The sequence below is a fragment of the Hibiscus syriacus genome, unplaced genomic scaffold, assembly GCF_006381635.1.
Source record: "Hibiscus syriacus cultivar Baekdansim isolate YM2019G1 unplaced genomic scaffold, ASM638163v2 tig00110882_pilon, whole genome shotgun sequence".
Taxonomy (NCBI): Eukaryota; Viridiplantae; Streptophyta; class Magnoliopsida; order Malvales; family Malvaceae; genus Hibiscus; species Hibiscus syriacus.
Window position 1 is genome coordinate 243,328 of NW_024062896.1, and position 12,964 is coordinate 256,291.

General features: G+C 34.0%; 1 pseudogene; it reads left to right on the top strand.

Moving 5' to 3' along the window:
* Positions 1–2,176: 2,176 nt before the first annotated feature.
* On the top strand, positions 2,177–3,970 carry LOC120144144 (annotated as a pseudogene).
* Positions 3,971–12,964: the final 8,994 nt, after the last annotated feature.

Sequence of the window (12,964 nt, forward strand, 5' to 3'; positions counted from 1 at the left end):
AATATTTTATATTCACCTTATCCTATTAAAAAATATTAATATTTTATATATTTTCATCTAAATATTCCAAAGGATTATTTTTTTGAATTAATCACTGATATCTGATCCATTGATCGACTAATCCAATTCATATATTGCAGAGGCAAGGGCGACCCTCCCAACCCAGTTTAATCCATTCGCAAATGCCAGGATTCGAACCCCTGACCTTGCTTAAAGGACCTAGTATCTCATCTCACTAGACCAACTAATTATTGGTCAAAGGATTATTTCTCATCCATGGGAGAAAAGTGATTTTTTTTTCTTAGCTTCAACTGAATTTAAGTATTTTTCCGTATCAAAATATTAAATTACAACAAACTTATGGGATAATCCAATCATGAGAATTTGGAACATAAACCTATCATCAATATCATGCTTGTTTTGTTGTTTTCTTACCTTCTTAGATATTATTTCCCAAATATATTTTATAGAGAAAATAACCTCAGTGACCAAAAATGTCTTATAATATACGATTTTAACCAACTTTTTTTGGATTTGCCAAAATGACCAACTAAATCGCAATGCGATCGATAATTCGCAACGCGATCTCCGGTATCGCAAATCAGTTTCCAGATTCGTAACGCGAACTTCGACTATCTCATTGCGATTTACATTTTTGCATTGCGATAGTCCAAGTTCGCGTTGCGATTTATTCCAAGTTCGTTGCGATAGTCGAAGTTCGCGTTGCGATTTATTCCAAATTCGTTGCGATAGTCGAAGTTCGCGCTCCGCTTTATTCCAAGTTCGTTGCGATAGTCGAAGTTCGCGTTGCGATTTATTCCAAATTCGTTGCGATAGTCCAAAATCGCAATGACTGGTAGTATTGCATTTGTTTCTTAAGAATTTTCTCTAAAACTGTAGTATTCGCGCGGACGTGTCGAAGACACATATTACCACGACCACGACCACGACCCGAGACGAGATGAGACAGCGGCGGCGGCGGCGCGTGAGAGTTCCCCTTGTTCTCTATCACTCAACAAGGAAGTGGGAAAGCCAAGCCTTAAATACCATTCCCAATAGTGTTTCCAATACTATGTGGGATTGAGCATTACCAACACTTGTTCCCAATACTATGTGGGATTGAGCCTTAAATAGTGATATTATTTTTGAATGTTTTGCTTAAAATTGCAATAATCGCGATTGATTGTAAATTGACTTTTAATTATGACATATTTAATCGTATAATACTAATGCAATTAGTTGTTGATTTAGTTGTTTTAAGGTGCATGATTGTTAATTGTTTCCTGAATAATCACATTATATTGGAAACAAGTGTTGGTAATGCTCAATCCCACATAGTATTGGAAACACTATTGGGAATGATATTTAAGGCTTGGCTTTCCCACTTCCTTGTTGAGTGATAAAGAACAAGGGGGACTCTCGCGCGCCGCCGTCTCGTCTCGTCTCGTGGTCGTGGTAATACGTGTCTTCGACACGTCCGCGCGAATACTATCTTTTTAGAGAAAATTCTTAAGAAACAAATGCAATACTACCAGTCGTTGCGATTTTGGACTATCGCAACGAATTTGGAATAAATCGCAATGCGAACTTGGACTATCGCAACGAATTTGGAATAAATCGCAACGCGAACTTTGACTATCGCAACGAATTTGGAAAATCGCAACGCGAACTTCGACTATCGCAACGCGAACTTGGACTATCGCAATGCGAATATGTAAATCGCATTGCAATAGTCCAAGTTCGTGTTGCGATAGTCGAAGTTCGCGTTGCGAATCTGGAAACTGATTTGCGATACCGGAGATCGCGTTGCGAATTATAGATCGCATTGCGATTTAGTTGGTCATTTTGGCAAATCCAAAAAAAGTTGGTTAAAATCGTATATTATAAGAAATTTTTTGTCACTGAAGTTATTTTCTCTATTTTATAACTCAACATTTTAATTTCTTTTTTTATTTTTTAGGAAAATAATAAAAATAATAATAACAAATTACTAAATCCTATAATTGACTTTCACCCATTTATTGAATTATCCGCTAACGGCTCCTTTATGAGGAAGCCGAAGAATCTAAATCCAACCAATCATCCGGTGGCCCGACCCGATTCATCTACCTTCTTTTTTTTTCAATTATACTTTTCTCTTCTCCATTTATCTCCTTCCCTCCCTCCATCCCTTTTACTCTTACAATGGAGCCCTGGCTCGACGACTTAGCCGACGATCTCCAAAGCCTAAGCTTCACCTCATGTTCCAGCGCCACCGTAAACCGCAGCGCCAGTTCGGGATCCGCCTCCAACTCAGGTTCATCCTCTCTCGCTCATTCCGCTCACGGTTCCTTCTCTTCTAAAAATCTAAGCTCCTGCACCCTCTCCCTCGCCGATCTCCACTTCTCTCTCCGTCTTGGCTCCGGTGATATCGGCTCCGTATACTTAGTCGAAATCAAGTCTCCTGCGACACTACCTCCCGACCCCAATGCGGTTGACAAACAAAAACAATAGTGACAGTGTGACACTAAAAGCAGAGCAAGACAAGTCGTCGTTTTTGCGGCGAAAGTCATGGACAAGAAAGAGCTAGCGTCCAGGAGTAAAGAAAGGAGAGCAAGAACTGAGGTGGAACTGAGGTGGAAATACTCAAATTGTTGGACCATCCTTTTCTACCGTCGCTTTACGCCGCTATCGATTCACCTAGACGGCTCTGTTTGTTAACGGAGTTTTGTCCGGGTGGCGACCTTCGCGTCGTCCGTCAACGGCAACCCCTGAAACGTTTCTCAGAATCCTCCGTCAGGTTTATTCTCCGTCAACTAATCTGAATTCCCTTTTCTTCTGCCGGATTCTGGGATTTGGCTTTTAAAGTTTAGGCTTTGTGTCTGCAGGTTCTATGGATCTGAGATGGTTAGCTCTGGAGTTCACATGTTGGGTGTAGTTTACCGTAATCTAAAGCCTGAAAACGTGCTTGTTCGAGCAGATGGTCACATTATGCTCACCGATTTTGACCTCTCATTAAAATGCGAAGATTCTACGTCCACACCTCAAATTATTTTGGATCGAAAACCATCGTTTCAGGCTCCACAAAACAAGAATACTATTGATCAGCCTCCTTTTGCATCCTCTTCCTGCATTATTCCCAATTGTATAGTACCTGCAGTGTCATGTTTCCACCCAAAACGCAAACGCAAGAAGAAGACTGACCACCGTGTTGGGCCTGAGTTTGTGCCTGAGCCAATTGATGTCCGGTCCATGTCTTTTGTGGGGACTCATGAGTATTTGGCACCGGAAATTGTGTCCGGCGAGGGTCATGGTAGCCCCGTGGACTGGTGGACACTGGGGATAATTATGTATGAACTGTTTTACGGGGTAACACCATTCAAGGGTGGACCATGAGTTAACCTTGGCTAACATTGTGGCCCGAGCCCTCGAGTTCCCCAAAGAACTCGCGGTTCCCGCGGCGGCCAAGGATCTTATGTTGCAGCTACTGGTGAAGGATCCTGCAAGGCGGTTAGAGTCAACAATGGGTGCATCAGCCATCAAGCACCATCCATTCTTCCAAGGGATCAACTAGGCATTGCTAAGATGCACAACCCTTCGTATGTACCTCCGCCATTTCGTAGAGAAGTTGTATCAGATGAGAACTGTCAAGCAGCCCCAGTGGAGTATTATTAGGTGCCCTTGGCAATCTCGTTCCCATCAACATATCAGATCAAAATTGCATTCTACTAACATGCAAGATTGTTGCTATGACAGTGACCCTGGCAAAAAATATTATGCAATAATGAGTTGTGGACGGGGAAGGCAGGAGGTGCTGCGTGATAGGCTGTCCACCGATCACGGAGGGGACTGGGGGATGGGCTAACGACCAGGGTTGGAATTTGTACTTTTTGTATGTTCGGTTGCGATGGATCGTGTTAGTGCCCCCACCATGTGAAACGAGAATTTAAGTTTCTTTCTTTCTTTCTTTTCACTGTTAAATAGGCTTACAAGATTCCTGTGCAAAATACACCTATGCAACCATTGTCCAATTCGTTTTAAGATGTGGAATATAAACCCACTCTAAATAAATACACACTCTAAATGTCTAGATAATTAATTTTTTTAATAATTATATTTCCATACAATTACGATGTAATGTCCAAATATAGTAGAGAAATCACATAACCAAACACCAGGTTTTAAATTAAAAAATCATATATAATTAACTATATTAAAATTTTAATTTATTTTATTAAACTGAAACGGATAAGTAACAGTTTCTCTAATAGTGCTCATACGGACGATGTACGCAAACTATTTTCTTGAATACATTTAGCATTTTTTTCTTTAAATCCGAAGCAAATTTAAAGTAATATATGTTTAAATTTTTTTACTTTTTTGACGATGAACATTTATATTCTTATAAACATGATGTTTGAACTTAAAACTTCAAAAGATAAATATAAGAAATCTTGTAACTCCGGCAATGACTGAAGTCTACCGAACGACAGCAATCAAAGGAGAAGACACCAACAACAATTTAGGGTTTCAAAAGCAAAATAGAAATATTACTAGAGAATAAGCTAATTATTGTATTTGAAAAGAGTATACAGTCTATTATAACCATTAGACTTCAGCTGTTCATATTGGAAATGGTATAGCAAGTATTTACCAAGACGACAATGATTTGAGCAACTGAAGTTGAAGGGTTAATGAATTGGTAACTAAGTATTATTTAAAATATTATTGAACGTTTTATCGATTTTGGTAATATATCAGATAAAGTGCTACTGAAAATATTATTTTTTCTATCGAATATATTATCAAACCCGATAAAGTACCTAATAATAATAAAATTGATAAAAATAATAATAATTTTAATAATTTTTTATTGATTTTATTAAAAATAATAATAAAAACAATAACATTTTTTAAAATGTATATTAACATGCTGTACGTGAGACTTTCCCGGAGAGAGAAGACCGGAGAAGGGCGGTCATGCGTATTTGCTTTTAGAAAACGTGGACATGTCCCAAAACCAACTTTGGGAGGACGGGACGGGACGGGACAGAACAGCCTCAAGTTTTATAAGTCGGCAGCAAAGGGACAAAGTTGACATTACAACTCTCGTGAAACTAGTTTAATTGGCTCAACTACATACTTTATATATTTAATTGCTTTACTGTAGGTTAATTTTTTTATTCAACGTTTTCTATTTATTAAAAAATAATTTTTTAATTATTTGTAATTAAATATTTAAATTCTAACATTTATGGTATTTAAATTTAGAAATTCAAATAATAATAATAATTATTTTACTTCTCAAGTTGTTTAATTTTTTTATGTAAGCCACATCATTGTGTTGTCATGTTAGGAACGTTATTGGTTGAATTATCATCACACACTTTTCTGAAATTGATTCACCGAAATAAAATTGGTATGTAAATAAGACGGAAAAAAAGCCAAATCGATCAAAAATAAAAGTCTGATTGGTTCTAAAGATATAGGTTATTTTTATTTTTTTATTTTTAGAAATAGAAAAATTGAACAAAATATGTTTGGTTGTACAATTAAAAAATGATTTATGAAAAATAAAATTAAAAATAAGTGAAAATATGAAAACATAAAAAAAAATGATGTTTTCTCTATTTTTATTAAAAAAATTAAAATTTTGAAAAATAAGGAAACATGATATTTAGATTTTTTAACTTAACTTACATGTGTTCAAATTATTCTAAAAATAATTTTTTTATTTAATGGTATTTGAAACCGTCAATTTTTTATAAAAAAAATCAAATATGATCCCTAAACTTTTTTTTACGCTCAATATAATCCTTAAATTGAATTTTTTTAATATTTTAATTTTGTAGTATTTTTATAGTTAATGTATTTAATATCTTAATAATTGTTTATATTTTATATTTTCATTTTTTTAAGTAAGTAAATTTAAAACTTTATAAATAAATCAATTACGCTATCAAACTTAGTCAAAAAATCAATTAAACACATTTACTATAACATCGTCTATCGTATATTGTCACAACAATATCATAAACTGACACATTAATACTTTAGATTGTCATATAAGTTTATGAATTGTCATGTAAGCGTCCTGACAGTCAACGTTGATTTCGTTCTTCAAAGAGTTAGATTAATTTTTTTAGTGCAAAAAACATTAAGGGTCTACACTAATCCCCCCATAAGTTTGAGGGCCTCAATTATCTTTAAACATATTTTCATTTTAATGACACTTTTGTGTGCTCTTTCTTGTAACGATATTTTTTGTAATTTAAAATTTAATTGATGTCTAATATACAATAACATTATATTCTTATTATAAACTAAAACAAAATTTTGTGTTATGAAATTTCTTACCAACTTTATTGTTTTATATTTGTATAATTCACATGTTAAATTAATGTAATGAAATTTTTTAATAATTATTTATTCATTTCTATTTTTAAAATTTAGATACCAAATATATTTTTACTATTTCATTTTTGGATTCAAGTTTTCGTTTATATTAACCAAACATGTTCTCTAATTTTCAAAAACTGAAAAATGAAAATTATTTTCTAAAAAAATACAAAACAAAAATAGAAAATATTTTTTAGATTCAAGCGAACCCTAATCTTTTCAAAACCAATGATCAAAATAAGACATTAAAATAAAAAAAAAGTATCATTATAATTTACTCTTTATAATATATATATATATATATATATATATATATATATATATATATATATATATATATATGTGGGGATATGATTTTGTTACACAATGTAAAACTATTTTAGTTTTACACAGATTTAGAACCTTTGGATGAGTGAAAATAGATAGTTGAGGTTAACAGTATGAAATGAGAAAATATTCACTGGAAAAAGAATAAGTCAATCTCAGTCATCTATTTTCACTCATCAAATGATCATAAATATGTGTATAACTAAAGAGTTTTACATTGTGTAAGTGGATCCTAATAAAATTAGATGACCCTATTCTCATATGTAATGGGGTAAGGGGGAGGTAGAGTAGTAGGCTGTCCCAACGTTGAGAACAACTTTCGTGAAATGCCTCCGTTATGAATTGCCCTCAGGACTCGATCCCACGACCACAAGGTTAAGAGCCTTGTGCTCTACCAACTGAACTAGATGGGCAATTAGGATTGTAAATGAGACGCGATAGATTACGAGTTACTCGAGTCTGATACAGTCAAAGCTTGATTAATACTCAAATCGAATAAGTTCGACTTAAGCTCGAACTTGACTTGAATTCTTATTGAGTTGAAGTAAGTTACTTGATCTCCACTCGAAAAATCGTGAGCAAATAAAAAATATAATATATTTAGATTTTTAAATTAAATTATTAATAATATTAACATTTATATGTTATTGGGTTTTTAAAAAAAATACAATATATACATCATATAAATATAGGAATCTTTTAAAAAATATGTTTCTCAATGATATGATATGGTTACAAGATAGTATATATTTATAATTTTTTATAATCATTGACAATACACACATCTAGCAAATGTAACTATTCAAACCCAAAACATCAAAGAAGAATAACACTCAATATTCTCTTTTACTATTAAAAATATTCAGTAAGTTTATAATAATTATCTTTCTATAAATATATTTATTGCCACTTAATAATAAAATTTCAATTGAAACGGTGGGCGTAAAAATTGATATGGATCGAGGTGGGTCAGTTTTCGGTCAATCCGACCCTACCTTTAAGTTTTATACCCTCCACTCGAAATCTAGTCCGATCCAAGTTTAGGATAATTTTACTCAACCCGACTTTTGATATAAATCTCGACTCTGACCCGACCTGACTCGAAATAATATAAAATTATTAATTTTGTTCAATAAAATAGGGATCTGATTAAATAATAATAATAATATAAAAGGAGTATTATTGTAATTATCTATAAATACATAAATTATAAAAATATTATTTTTTTGGTCGGGTCAACTGTTGAAACATTTTAATATTTCGATATAACAAATTAAGTTAAATGGATTTTAAGATTTTCAAATTAAGTTAAAGTAATTTTAAGATTTTCCAAACGATTTTCTAAGTATATTCGATATAACTATTCGAATATCAAAACATTACTCCAAATATTTCAAAAATCATTTTTGATCCTTACTTAAGTGTAAAATTAAGTTTTAATCATAAAACAATTTCAAAATAATCTTACAAAGTATTTCGAACCAATTCAAAGCCAAAAATTCCAGATTGCTCAGAGGGAACCGATTCCCCCCCATAGGAGGAACCGATTCCCCCCTGAATGGTTTGGCTCCGAGATTTCCAGAATGCTCGGAGGGAACCGATTCCCCCCAAGGGGGTACCGATTCCCCCCTGTTCAACGGTCGAAATATTTGAATTTTACACTTAGGGAACCGATTCCCTATGAGAGGGAACCGATTCCCCCCACACTCCAAGCTGTTTTATTAAATGTTTTCACACTAAAACGGCTATAATATCTTCTCTAATTATCCCCAACGTTCAGAAGTGATCCAAGGTGTATTTAAGCAAGCTTAGAAGCCATTGATCAACAACAAGAAACATCAAGCAACTAGAATCAAGAGAGAATCAAAGCGAAAGCATCAAACCTCAAGTTTGAGCATTTCAAGCCCATTTTCATTCAATATTCATTTTGCTTTCAAGAACACTTTTTGTGCTCAGGTGTATTCATCTTTGAGTGTTCTTTTCTTTGTTCTAGAATTGTGCAAACATCTTACCTTGTGAGGTTTCTTGTAAGTTTGCAAATTTGTAATCTTCTCTTTGAGAAAAGAGTGTTCTCAAGAGTTGGGGTATACTCTTGAGGGAATTGTAAGGTTATCTCTTTGGCCTCAAAAGAAAGAACAAATTAGTGAATTTGTTGGAAAATCCTTAGTGTGGATAGCTAAGGTAGTGGACGTAGACTTGTTTGAGAAAGTCGAACCACTGTAAATCGCTGTGCAATTACTTTCAATTTTCTGCAAAAGCTTCCACAAAATTTTTATTGCCAATTCACCCCCCTCTTGGCCAATTTCGTCATTCGATTAACTCAACAATTGGTATCAGAGCCTAACTCATTTGAAGGTTTAATCGCCTCTTGAGTCGATCCGGGAAGAGTTACATCGATTACAAAGTCATCAATGGCCTCCACTTCAAACTTCGACTCCGGTCTCGATTCGATGCCCGTCAACAAGCCTCCTTTCTTCAATGGAGCTAACTATGCCTATTGGAAGAATATAATGATGTACTTCATTCAAGCAAGTGACATGGGAGCATGGAATGCTGTAGAAGAAGGATACATCAAACCTCTCACTCATCCAAGGTTGTGGAGTGAAGGAGAGACGAGAATGTTCCAGCTCAACTCCAAAGCCATCCATATTATTTTTGTGCTCTTGGACCAGATGAATACGAAAGAGTTTCATCGTGTACAACCGCCAAAGAAATATGGGACAAACTTCAAGTCACACATGAAGGTACAGATGAGGTAAAGAAATCAAAAATTAGTATTCTAACGCATAGCTATGAAAATTTCAGGATGAAACCAAATGAAGACATCAAAGCTATGACGGATAGATTTTCAACGATTGTCAATGGTCTCAAATCATATGGAGAGATCATCTCAAATGAAAAGCTTGTGAGGAAGTTAGTCTACTCCCTCCCAAAATCATGGCAATCAAAGAAGACGGCAATCATCGAGTCTAAGGACCTATCGTCCTTAACTCTTGAAGAACTTATCGGTTCACTCCTCACTCATGAGATGATGCTTGAAGATGAGGTGGACCTTGATAAAGTTGAAGAGACACCAAAGGAGAAGGAGAAGAAGAAAAACATTGGAGTTGCTCTCAAATCCACAAAAGATGAGAGTGATTCTAATGATGATGATGACGAGGAAATGACATTGTTTGCCAAACGGTTCAGAAAAATGATGAGACCTTACCAAGGAAGAAAATTCAAACGAAATAAAGGCCTCAAAAATGAACCAAAAGAGAAGGACCCAATCATTTGCTATGAATGCAAAAAGCCGGGGCATGTCAAATATGATTGCCCACAATTGAAGAAAAAGGGTCAATCAAAGAATAAGCACAAGGCTCATGTGGCTACATGGAGCGATGAAGAAGGTTCCGATGAAGAGGAACAAGAAGTAGCAAACTTGTGCTTGATGGCATTCGGGGAAGATTCTAAGGTAACCTCTAACTCATCCGATTTTGATGATTTATCTTATGATGAGTTATTTGAGGAGTACAATGGTTGGCTTCGGATTATGAGAAATTGTTTTTAAAATATAAAAATGATGTTTCAAAATTGAAAAATGAAAAAAACTCATATCCAAAACCAACAACGATCTTGAAAGTAAATAAAAAATTTGCAAATCAAACTAGAAGAGTTTGAAAAGAAAAATTTAGATTTGCAAAATTTACTTTCAAAGATCAATGATGATCATCAAAAGAAAATTGATGATCTTAAAACTTCTTTTGATAAAGTTGGAACAAAACATTTGAAAAAGGTGAAAATTCAAAATCCAACTTTGTTAGAAAAAGTTTTAGAAACTACAATCATAGAGGTCCCCAAAGAATCTCTAATGGAAAAATCATTAGAAGTGTGTGGGTTCCTAAAGAACTCATTACTACTAAAGATAAAAATATCCTACACAAATGGATACCTAAAGGGACTAGGATTTTGGAAACTAATGAATATGGACCCAAAAGAATTTGGGTACCAAAAATCAAAAATTAATCTATGTTTGTAGGGAAAGGAGCATTGCTACAAGGCACGGGAAACAACTTCAAACTCATGGTACCTTGATAGTGGATGCTCAAGACATATGACCGGAGACAAAAGCCGGTTCATTGAGCTTAACGCCAAAAATGGAGGAGAAGTGACTTTTGGAGACATTCAAAAGGTCACATTGAAGGTATTGGTACAATAGGTAATACCTCTTCCATACAAATTAAGAATGTTTTATATGTGAATGGATTAAAACATAATCTATTGAGTATTAGTCAATTATGCGATAAAGGATTCAATGTCTTATTTGAAATTAATGGTTGTAAAGTCATTGACATTGCATCTAATCGGATTATGCTTGTTGGTCATAGAATAGGAAACATTTACATGGTACATTTAGATTCTATTGATATGACTAATTTATGCCTAGTTGCTAAGGATGAGCATGATAGTTGGTTATGGCATAGGAGACTAGGTCATGCTAGTATGAGTGTTTTGCAACGGCTAATTCAAGGTGATTTAGTTCGAGGGTTGCCTAAGCTTAAATTTGATAATGATAAAATCTGTGATGCTTGTGCTAAAGGAAAACAAAAACGAGTTTCTTTTAAATCTATTAATGATGTATCAACTAGTAGAGTATTACAATTGATCCATTTAGATCTTTTTGGGCCAACTAGAACTACTAGCTTGGGAGGAAAACAATATGCATTTGTCTTGGTAGATGACTATTCTAGATACACTTGGGTTCTATTCTTAAGTACTAAAGATGAAGCATTAGAAAATTTCATCACATTTTCAAAAATAATCCAAAATGAAAAAGGATACTCTATCACTAGTGTTAGAAGTGATCATGGAACTGAATTTGAAAATCTTGGATTTATTGAGTTTTGTAATTCTAATGGTATTAGCCACAATTTTTCAGCACCTAGAACCCCTCAACAAAATGGAGTTGTTGAGAGGAAAAATCGAACTTTGCACCAATTAGCGGATATCTTTACAAAACCCTTAGACAAGGAAAGATTTTGGACACTTAGGAGAGAATTAGGTTTGACCAACCTATCTTCACTTAGTGTTTAAAATAATTTTAGCACTTTTAATAAAGCTTGAAAAATGCTTATAATAATAATTTTTGATTGCATTCTTGCTATTAGTTAGGGGGAGTTTGTGATTCTTAATGAAAATTAATTTTATGTTCAAAAATCAATTAAAGATTAATTTAATTATTTGAACATAATTAATGTTTGATATATGAGTTGCCAATACCACTAGAAAAGATTAATTTAGCATTTTGTGCTTAAAAATTCGGATTTTAGCATTTTGGTGCAGAGGGAATCGATTCCCCCCTGAGGGAACCGATTCCCCCTTTGAAGAGGAACCGATTCCCCCCACAGGGGAATCGATACCCCCCTGGGGTTCTGTTAAAATCGAACAGAACACCCCAAAATCCCAAACCCTCATTTTATTATATCTTCCGCCGTTCTCACCCTCTAAACCCCCCAAATCTCCATTTTTGCCTCAAATCAACGATATTAATCGGAATTTGCTTCATAAGTCATCTTCCAAACCTGTTGGAATCATTAAATCGTGCAAACAACATCTAAATCCCCTCAATCTTCATATTTCAAGGTAAATTTTTCTAAACCCTTTATTTCATTATTTTTGAACATAGGATTAGTTTCAATTAGTTCTAGGTTGAAATAGTGATCGGGCATTGATTATTTAGTGATTAGAAACTAAATGTTACAACTAATTTCATCAAAAACACAAGAATTTTTCAAATTTTTTAAAAATTTTCGAAATAAAAAAAAATGTTATTTTTCAAATTATTGTGTTTGATCAAATTATATTGTTGTTATGAAAAACTATACATATATTGTTCTCAAAACCATATTTTTCAAAAGTTTTTCAAAAAACTTTGCCCATTAGGATTGATTTAGAGAATCTTGAAATATTGAGGACTCATTTGAGTTTTGGGATTAATTGAATTGCATACACTTGTTTTAAAATTGCAGGTTATTATATCTATTCCGATTTCCTTCACCATGTCAAATCCTAAACGTCCTAGGTCTTCATCTAGTCGTTCTAGTCGTCAACCAAATCCACCTCCAAATCCTTCTTCTATTCCAATTTCTAATCCCAATCCCACTGATCCTAACTTGACTATCCAAAATTCGTGTTTCAATCATCCTGGGTCTAGAAATCACCGATATTGGTATTATCAATATTTCGATTCTTACAAAATCCGGGAAGAACGTATTCCTTC